The sequence below is a fragment of the Pinus tabuliformis genome, chromosome 9 (assembly GCF_031772625.1).
Source record: "Pinus tabuliformis cultivar Carrire ecotype Pingquan chromosome 9, CPIR1, whole genome shotgun sequence".
Taxonomy (NCBI): domain Eukaryota; kingdom Viridiplantae; phylum Streptophyta; class Pinopsida; order Pinales; family Pinaceae; genus Pinus; species Pinus tabuliformis.
The window spans coordinates 1400051226-1400061955 of record NC_142307.1 but is presented as its reverse complement, the minus strand read 5'-3'; positions in this window follow the sequence as shown (position 1 = coordinate 1400061955).

Here is a 10730-nt window from a genome sequence, read left to right as displayed (position 1 = left end):
TGTGATGCAATTATGTTCATTTCTTTGACCATCTCCTTGTAGACTTTTTGGGACATTTCTACTGGAATGTTTCGCATATCAACTCATTGATCCTTTGAAATTTTCATAAGCTTCCTAAAAAAATTAATAAACTATTTTTATATTGATATATGAAAACTAAATATAACAAAATTGATATTAATAAATGAATGGTTTGTAGTAATATATACATATAATTCTAGAAAATAATTTTAATTAGGAATATTACATTTTGAATGATTTTTGTTGTTGTTGTTGTTGTATGTTTTTTCTATTGCAAGTCTGACAGGTCTCACTGACCATTTCTCTGGAAACGATTCCTGTAATTTAGATATAATTTGGTTCTTCGAATTATTGGATTGCTTTTTATATTGTAAGTGAAAAATACATCTATACGTTTGTTCTACTATATCCCTTGTAGTTTTGTTAAAAGAATCCTCCCTTTCATTAACCTCCAACACCACTCCATATGAGCTAAGGACCAATTCATCGTCATTTACATGTTCTATACTTTTTCTTTTCTTAGAAGGACATTGATATTTTCCTTCGTTGTTGCTCCCTATAGAATATTAAATATATATGAATTAATAGATTGTTTGAAACATGTTATCTAATATTCTAAAGTATATTATAAATGAAAAAAATTCATATCGAATAGTGTTTTTTCATTCACCTGATTCATCCTTCTACAATTTTTTAATCAGAGTTTTACGCTTTTGCACTTAAATTAGAAATAATATTATTGACCTCCATCATTTTGTGGCTCTGCATGACACTCACTAAGGAAAACATATTAGTTAAACTTACATATAGTTCAAACATATTGATTTTGTAAATAATTTACAAAGAACTCATTTTGTTTGCTTTTTTGGATGTGTTATTATTATGTTGATTAATATTTTTGTTACTTGACAACTTCTCAGACATTTGTTATCAATATACATGTACCATTCAATACCAAATCTATTAAATATATTTGATACATAAATCAAATATTTTTCAGCCAAAAAGATCTTTGGTAACTAGTGCGTTTACTTGAATAAACGCTCAGGTGCGTTTAATCTACTAAATTCATCGTGCATTTAATTGTTCAACACCGACAACAAAATTTATCTTTTAAAAATAATTTTAAATTATGACGGTTCAATTTGTAATGATAAAATCATTGCAATGACTTAATGGTGCTATTTGGCAGAGGCATGCTAGTGCATTATATTACATCGGGAGCACCGATAAATAAACTAGACAAGGACGACAAGGTTATATTACATCGGTGCGTTGTATTACACTGGGAACACTGGTGCGTTATATTACATAGGGCACACCATGAAACATACACCATTTAAAAAAAATGGACAGGGATCGACAGGGTTTGGATCTAATTTAATAAGTGATCCCTCTACTTTACATGTCAAACACCCTATATATAGTAAGTACACAAACCCATTAAATCTAAAAACCCTAAAATGAAAAACCCTAATTGTGAAAGGGTAGAAGGAGTTAAACCCTAAGATGAAATTTTTCAATCACATAAGAAAGAAGAAGCAAGGGTTTAAGGTAAGTAATGAATTTTTTTTTTTGAATTTTAATTAAATCTAAATAGGAACATAGATGGTAAAAAAATTCACTAGTAAAATCAATAGTAATTTTTTTATTATGCATGGTTTTTTTTTTTTTTTCCTTTTTTTTTTTTTTAAGTTTGAATAAATCTAACAAAAATAGTAAAAATTTGTAACAGTGATTTTTTTTTTTGTTTTGCTATGCAGGGTTTTGAGTGAAACCTTTCAAATTATGATCTTTCTGTGCTTCCAAAATATTCTGCTGCTCCATAGTGCTCCTAGTATGTCTTTGTTGCAAATTATCTATCTTTTAATTAAACCGTAACAGAAATTGTACAAAAAATTATTAGTAAAATCAACATTAAAATTTTTAATAAGCAGGGTTTTGAGTGAATCACCATACCTTTCAGTTTTTGATCTTTCGAATAGTTCTGCTACTCCAAAGTATTCTGCTATTACACATTTCTCCTGGTATGTCTTTCTTGCAAATCACTCCCTTGAAATTTTGGGAAAAATAATGAAATAATGAATAAATTTTTACTATTTAAAAGACTATGAAATTAGAATTCGAAAAATCAATTGCTGGTCATTTTTCAATTTAAAAAAAGAAAAGAAAAAACTTGCCTTTTTTTTTTTCACTTAATTCGAAAATCAGTGCATTCAATAGTAAAGAGCATCGGTGCATTTATATGTAAAGCACATCGAAATTACTGGGGCACCAACTTTTATCAATGCACCAACATCATAGAAGTTTTTTTTTTTTTTTTTTAATGGGAATTCTGAAACGGTGTGGTTTGTATTTAAATGCATCAGTGCTATAATTGTCATAAGAGCATTGACATGGTATACTTTGTTTTTATTTTCAAAATCCCCGAAACATGTGCGAACCTGTGCTGCTTTTATTTAAACACATCGATTTTGTTTTTACAAGAGCACTAATATGATAAAATATTTTTTATTTTTGAAAAGTTGGAACCCGGTGTGGGTATTATTTGAATGCCCCAATGCGGTTATGATTTAAACGCATCAATGTGATTCGTCCTGATAAGAGAACAAATAGGGTTTAAAAGCTAATTGAAATTTTATTTCCACATAAATGACATATTCAGATCAAATTATCCTTTAGGACACATCCACATGAATTACAGTGGTTCATAGTATACATTTTCTGCTTAAAGTCCCCTTATTCTTATAAAATGGTTTGAAAATTATTAGGAAATTCAAATTGTGTGTTATATGGTTCTTGAAATTAATATTAGATATGCACACAAAATTTTATTTCTAATTTTGCTCAAATGCAGGGAGAAAATATCATAATATCAAATGGCTAATTCTTCAATTCTAGCTTGTTCCATATTGATAATCAAAGTCATTTGCGGAGTTCTCCCTTTCCATCTCTAGTAAGTTTAGATTTTATTTATATTTCAATTATCTAATTGTTTTTTTTTTGAATCCGTGTCAATTTAAATAAATATGTATCCAAATTTTTAGGATCCTGATTCAAAATCGAGTTCAGATGCATAAAATATTCCTCCATTTAAAAAACGTTGGAAGCTCTTATCAGGAGTAGCATATCACAAACAATTGGTAGATGAAAATGGACAACCACTTCACCCTGCCAATTGGAACATGGCATCTTCCAGCCGCAATCTTGGATCAATGATGGTAATAATTGTTTGGTATAATGTAATTTCAACAAACCAATTGCATTGACGTGCTTACTGATATCATTAATATTGTACTAATGCTCAATATTTTTTGAAATTTGGATTCTAGTGATGATGAGCAACCCACCTACCATCTTCTAGTGCAATCGAATACAATGTCAAATCGAGAGAAGGTTGCATTAAGAGAAATACTCAAAGAGGAAGCATACAAAGAATGGTTGAATCAACCACCTATTCAATTCCCACAACATCGAAATTCACCAACTAGGAATGACTACAAAAATAGTAGTTCTTCAACACAAGTTGGCAATGGAGGCAATCAAATAAAGGTTGGTATGGATGATTACTTACAAGATACAACTACCATGGAGGCAGTGTTGTTAGATGCATTCTAGAATGATGAGCTAGGGTATGATGCTCATATCATTAGTACATTATTCGAAAGCTTGGAATTTGCTTCCACCACCCCTCTCTTTGGACCTGGTGGCAAGTCAAAGTCTACTCATCCGGGGACAACAATGTTGTTGTACAACTTGAAAGAAAAGTTTGGCATGTAGAATGCATGTTTCTTGGAAATATTGAGGTAATTCAACTGCATGATCGATCAAGTCCCCTATATTTTGAGAAATCTTGTCACAAAATCAACATTAAAAATGATTGATTTTATGAACGTTAAATATTGGCATTATAATCACTGCCTAGGGATACTCGTGTGCACCGCTGCTTCCTCTGCGAGCATCCCCCTGCAAACCCTCCTCTCAGCCATGGCTCCAGAGGGAGGCTCTGATCCTCCTTCCTCCCTCCCCCTGAGCTCCTGGCCTTCAAGCAGCTGGTGGGTGAATGCAGCAAGCGCCCAATTTCAGCCTCCCATTAGAAGTTTGTTAAGAAGATGGAAACAATCTTGACCGTCACTCTCCCAGCTGAAGAGCCCTGTTGTGCTTCCCTGAGTATTGCAGAAAGAGGACTCATTGGCTAGTTCACTGGGTTATGGCCATCACCAAGAGCCATCGAATCGTGGGTGAAACGCAACTGGAGACCGCTGGTCTCAGAAGGAACAAAATTTCATTTCGTTGGTAAGGGTTACTTCGTTTTCATTTTTGACTGCATTGAAGATAGGAATCTCATTTTTAGAAATGGGCCATACTTCATGGGACCCCAGGGCCTGTACCTGAACAAATGGACTCCGGACTTTGATCCAGCCCAAGATGTGCCCTCGACTGTTCCTGTCTGGGTGTGCCTCCCCCATTTTCCCTTGCACTGTTGGAGCCCGAAGACTTTAGAAACCATTGGAAACACCCTTGGTAAATACATTGACAGAGCAGACAGGAAGGGACAATACTCCTGTGCCAAAATCTGTGTTGAGGTAGATCTAGAAGTTGGGCTTCCAGAAGCTATAAAACTAATAGTGGCAGAATGGTCACATGTGCAAGAACTGGATTACAAACAACTGCCCTTCAAGTGCAGGCACTGCCATGGATACGGGCACTTTGCAAGAAACTGTAAAAGTAAAACTGAAGAAGAAGCAGAGAAAATGAAAGGAGACCAATGGACAATGGTGTAGAAAACAACCTCATCAAAGTAGCAAAACAAATAGAGAGGGAAAAGGGCACAAGTCCACAGAACTACAGCTGGAAGCGGCATCACTCCCAAGAACAAACCTTCCCTCAAATTCCTTCACAGCTCTCAACACACAGGAAGAAACCCCTATTACAGAAAGTGATGCAGAACAATAGGAAAACCCCTCATTAATTGAGGAAGGAAACGCAGGGGCCTCGCCTGCCCAAAATGACTCCCCAAAAAGAGGATCCCCGCCATCCTCTTATGCAGACATGATAAGAAAGAAGCCTTTGGAACTAACAGGCTCATCGGAAGAGGAGACAATTGAAAGACCCTCGAAGCGAGCAGGGAGAAAATCCCTCAAGGAAGCAAGAGAAGAAGAAGCAGAGAGGCAAAAAATGCAAGGAAGTCAGTCCACTCTAGAAATGTCCATAAGTCGAAACACCATAGCATGACCACCAAAGGGAGGCATCTCCTCCATCACCCCAAATAAATAATGCGTATAGTCTCTTGGAACTGTAGAGGCTTGGGGAACCACATGAAGGCTGCAGCTATTAAAGATCTCATGAAAATAGAAACCCCAGAGATCCTCATGCTCTAAGAGACAAAAATAGAAGGGGAAGCCCTTCTTGAGTTAAGTAGAACGACCTGGAAGACCAAAGCTGGGATGGTAGTAAGCGCAAGGGGAACCTTAGGAGGACTAGCCATAGTCTAGATGGAGGATCTGTTCTAGCTGAAGAATTCCTTCGAGACTGAACATTGGATTTACACCGAACTCATACATAAAGCAAGTAAGCTCACTCTCGCCCTATTTAATCTTTATGTTCCTGTGCTTTACCTTGAGAAAAAAGAGTGCTAGCAAACACTTATAAATTTTGTAGAATGATATTCTCCCACGAACATTGTAATAGTAGGAGATCTAAACATCGTTCTCGACCCAAAAGAAAAAAGAGGGGGTAACAATAGCAGAGATCCATTGCTACCCCTTGTGGAGGACATAATTCAACAATGGGATCTTCTTGATCTTAAGCCCAAAAAAGGGAGATACAATTGGACCAACAACAGGACAGGGGCAGCTCACATCTCATCCAGGCTTGACAGATTCCTAGTGCAAAGCACTCTTTTGATGGACAAGAGAATAATATCAATGAGAATCCTACCAAAGCTCACCTCGGACCATAAACCCATCCTCTTACAACTGGACGAGGAAGAAAACCTGGGGCCCATACCGTTTTGCTTCAGCCCCTTGTGGATAGAGCAGGAAGGGTTCATGGAAGTCATTGACAAGGCTTGGTCTACCATGGTCACCGGGTCACCCAGTTATGTTTGGGAGAAAAAAATAAAAGCAACCAAAGTAGCTCTGAAAGAGTGGGTCAAAACGCCTCCCAACACCTTCACCACACATAGAAAAGAAACTGTCCAACAGTGAGCAAATTTACAGTTGGAGATGGAGGATAAAGACATAACCACACATGAATTGGAGAAAGAACAAGTATCCCAACTTGCCTCTTTCAGCTCTTTCAAAAAAGAAGAAGAATTCTGGAGGCTTAAGTCTAGAAGCCTATGGTTGAAAGCAGGTGACCGAAACACAACCTTCTTCCACAGGTAGTTCAGAGCACACCTCTCTCAGAATCACATCTCAGAAATCACCACAGCAGATGGGACATTTGCCAAAGGTTTTGCCCAAGTTAAAGAAGCTGTTGAAACTCACTTTCAATGGTTATACTCAGAGGATGGAATAGGAGATGAGGTGATTTCCAATGACTTCCTCTCCCAGATCCCTTCCTTGGTCAACGAGGAGAATAATTCAAATCTTATGAAGCCCTTCACTGAGGAAGAAATCAACAATGTAATCTGGGACATGGAGCCTGACAAAGCCCCAGGCCCAGATGGTTTCTCAGCACACTTCTACAGAGCTTGTTGGACAATCATCAAATCTGACCTACTAAGAATGGCAAAGGCTTTCCAGAAAAAGGCTAAAGTGGGAGGCAGTACCAAATCCACCTTTCTCGCCCTAATACCCAAAGAAGTAATACCCATAGAAGTGAATCCAACTACCTTTGACAGATTTAGACCCATTTCTCTATGTAATGTCTCTTACAAAATTCTTGCTAAATTGCTTGCAAATAGAATAAAACCTCTGCTATCTAAGCTCATTTCTCCCAGTCAAGGAGGGTTTGTAGCAGGAAGACATAGTTTAAATAATGTGATACTTGTTCAAGAATCCATGCATTCTGTTTGGTCAATTTAGTGATGTCTAAATTGCAACTTTTAAATGTCAACTCGGGGCTCGTAAGCTGATGAAGTGACATGTACTATATGTACTTAGGTAACTGTTTTCTTAATCTTTTATCGTTTTTAGCTTTTTTTTTTTAATTTTGTTTTTAAATGTATCTTTCCTACTGTGATGTGATGGAAATGGAATAAAGCAAGTGAAATGTGGATGATTGTGGTGAGCTCTAAATGATTTCTCAAAACTTAAAAAGTATTCTACAAGAAAGCTTGAACAACAACTGCAATAAAATCAACTCTTAAAGGAAAATGAAGACATCAAATAAAAGACTAATGACATCAGCCCAGTATCTCTGCTGCTGCAAGAAAATGAAAAGGAAATCTATATTAAATCCAACTAATAAGTAAAAACAACTATCTCACACTATTTCAACCTTTCATCTCAATCTTCTCTATGAAAAGATCTCATGGAATGTTTAAGCAATGTGAAATTGAAGTGAAACTACATAAAAGAGACTAGTCACAAATACTTTAACTTCCTCTTAACTTCTTGCCTTTCAGCTAAATTTATCATGTAAGAAACAGTTATGAATAAGTCAAGTAATGTGAGTTCTAAAGCAAACTAAACCAAGCTGTGCTAAGTGATATTTTGGCTCTCAATAAAGATATTGGATTATGGAAAAGGAACCATCAATAGATGAACAACTTGATATCTAAGAGCAGAAAGTAAATATGCAAATTAAAGAAATGACAGTAAGGAAAATCAAAGCTGCAAAACAATTAAGGTCAGCAACATAGACAAGATGATCACGCATGTCACTAGTTATGAAAAGAAAAGAAAGAAAACTATCCCGGGCACGCCTAAGAAACCTGCATAACACACTGATCAGTCATGAACATAAAAGTGCAGAAATGTAAATCAGCAGAAATCAAAGTTTATGTACAGCTATTATACATGTTGAAAACGCAGCAATTTAAAAGACATCTGTACAGCTATTATACATGAAATCAGAAAAAGAAATGCAAGAAATTAAAGATTACTATACAGGACTTCAGCAAACAGGGGCCCTCTGCCTACTTCAGCCGATTCAATGAGCAAATATACGCTTAGATGTAAAACAGTCTTCTCATGTATTAAACATCAAAATGTCAAGTACAGTGGGGAGTTCAAACAAAATGATTACAACAACGACTAACTATCCAGCGTTCAAAGACGCTTTATTTATAACAGAGGAAAGCAAACTAACTTAACGAAAACTAAGCTATTCAAGCAGCTGTGTAAAAACACGTAATCTTGCTGCGTCCTCGGATTTAGGCAACGGTCATTGTGGGCATTCAATCTGCTGTTGGATTCGTGTTTCCCACCATCTTCGTGGCTGAGGAAGATGCCACCTGTTCTTCACGTGCTCCAAAACAGAACACGCAGAGCCGTGCCACCGCCAATGACTTCTGTTGACCGTATTTGCCTCCTCGTTGACCACGGGTTTTTATGACCGGTTTGGGTGAGCTGGAAGGACACACACCATGTCCTTGGTTCCACGAACTTGCCCACGTGGCTCTTCTTCCCGGAGGACACCTGGAACATATCATTTAATAAAACAGCTGCGGAATCCGGGGTTGGATGCGGAAACCGGGATCAGCTGCGGAAACCCTGTGTGAGCTGCGGAAACGCAGCACTTTGAACCAAAATTCTAAACCAACAACAGTCATTAGCATAATTAGCAAACCATGTAAAAAGTCCTAAAATACAATGATTTGAGCAATTTGATGGAGGGAATGAGTGGCAAAAGAAGGAAATGAATAGGAAAAGGGAGCTGAGAGGATGTGTAAAGAAGTGCAGGTTTGAGGCTCAACATACCCCCACTGTGAAGGTGTTGCATGTCCTCATGCAACCAAAACTTTGTCATTGTTTTTCAATCCATGTGCTCAGATGCTTCTGCCAAAACATCTAGCCTTCTTCTCTTTCTCCTTGCTGCCAAAATTGTCCTTGGTTTTTTGACTAAACACTTGAATTTCAAATTGATCAATGCCCTGCTCAGCTTCTTACATTTTCTCTTCAATTTTCTGTTCTTCTTCTGCCAGAGTCCTAAGTGAAGCATGGTATTGTCATGGACAATTTTGTCCACCTTGCTTTGTTCTTTCAATGCTTCGTTTTCTTGTTTAATATGCCGGTTCAGGACTTCTAGCTCAAACACCTCCTGTTTTAAAGATTGGACCTGTTCAGGCAATATAGTGCTTGGACCTGCAACTGATTGCTCCAAGGTCTCCAAATAATTGTATACCTCCTGCTGGTCAGGGTCAATTTCAGGTGTTCTTCTTGGGCTATGTTCAAAATCAAATTCTGTTTGAGGTTCTGGCTGAAAGGGACTCTCTTCACGTGGAGGAGTGGACTCAACACGTGGAGGACTCGACTCAAGGTCAAGCTGAGTTGGAGCCTTTTCAGGTGTACCTTCTCCCAAATCAATGAAATGTGATTGTTTTTCTTTAGTCACACTCATTTTTTCTTTAAGTCTACTGCTTCTTCTCACTTGTGCACTAGTGCTCTTTTGCTGGGCACTCTGTTTTTCTTTCTGTTTCTTCTTTGAGAGGGCAGCAGCTTGAAGTTGTGCTAGTCTATCAGCCAAGGTTTGAGAGTCTTCTTCTACTGAAGGTTCAGGTGATGGATATGATTCTTGAACAATTGTTTTCCCTTTATCCTTTTTCTGTTTCTTGGTTTTATCTCCCTCTTCCTCTTCTTCTTGAGCAATTTCTTGAGTTTCTACTGTAGGAGGATCTTGGGCTGCAACATCTCTTTTTCTTCTCATACTTCTTTTTGGAATTCTAGGGGAACTGCTAGAGGTTTCAGTCACCTCTTGGAAATGGTTTCTGATTAGAAACTTTTCCCAAGTATCGTTATTGTTTTTCAATTGATCCTCAATGAGAATTCTAATGAGCCCGTGATGATAAAGGTGGGATTCAATATGGCCTACATGCTTTTGGACAGTGGAACTCATTTTCTTTAGGTTTGCTAACAGAAAGTAGGGTAAATTGAGGGCATGGCCTTCCATGAAATTCATCATAATCCTTGCATGGTACATATACATAGTGCCAAAGCGGCCCTCACATGTGATAAACTTTTGAACAAGTAATAACAATGCAGTCCATTCTTCCTTAATTACATGCACAGGAATCCCTTTAGTGAATATTGAAGTGTCCATACCTGGGTTCTTAAGCATGTCTTTCCATCCCTGATCTTCCAGCCCTCTGTTCTTAAACCATCTGTCTCCCTGTTGTGGTAAACTAGTTGCTGCTGCTATTGTATCCTCTGTTATTATGAATTTCAGGTCCCCTACTTCCACGGTGTGTCCATTGAAGGATCGAGCAAATGCTTTCGTTACCTCCTTATTATACCCTCTGAATTTTTGAATAAACTTCAACCACTTTGCTTTCTTTAATGCTTCCTTCGTCTGTGGATACCCTTCTAAATACTTCGGACCCTCAGGTTCAGCTCTAAGTAGCTTCCCCATCTTCGGCTCTCAAAAACTTCGGCTGAAGCTTTGACTGTGTGTGGATGCTCAAGGAGGATGCTCACGGGAAAAAACAGGTGGATTACGGTTGTAAGTGGAGTAGCTGTAACGTAATGCAAGGCGTATTGCAGAACTGTAATCGGGGTTTGAAACAGAGCTGTGGAGTTTGCAGCGGAAATGAGAGTGGAAAT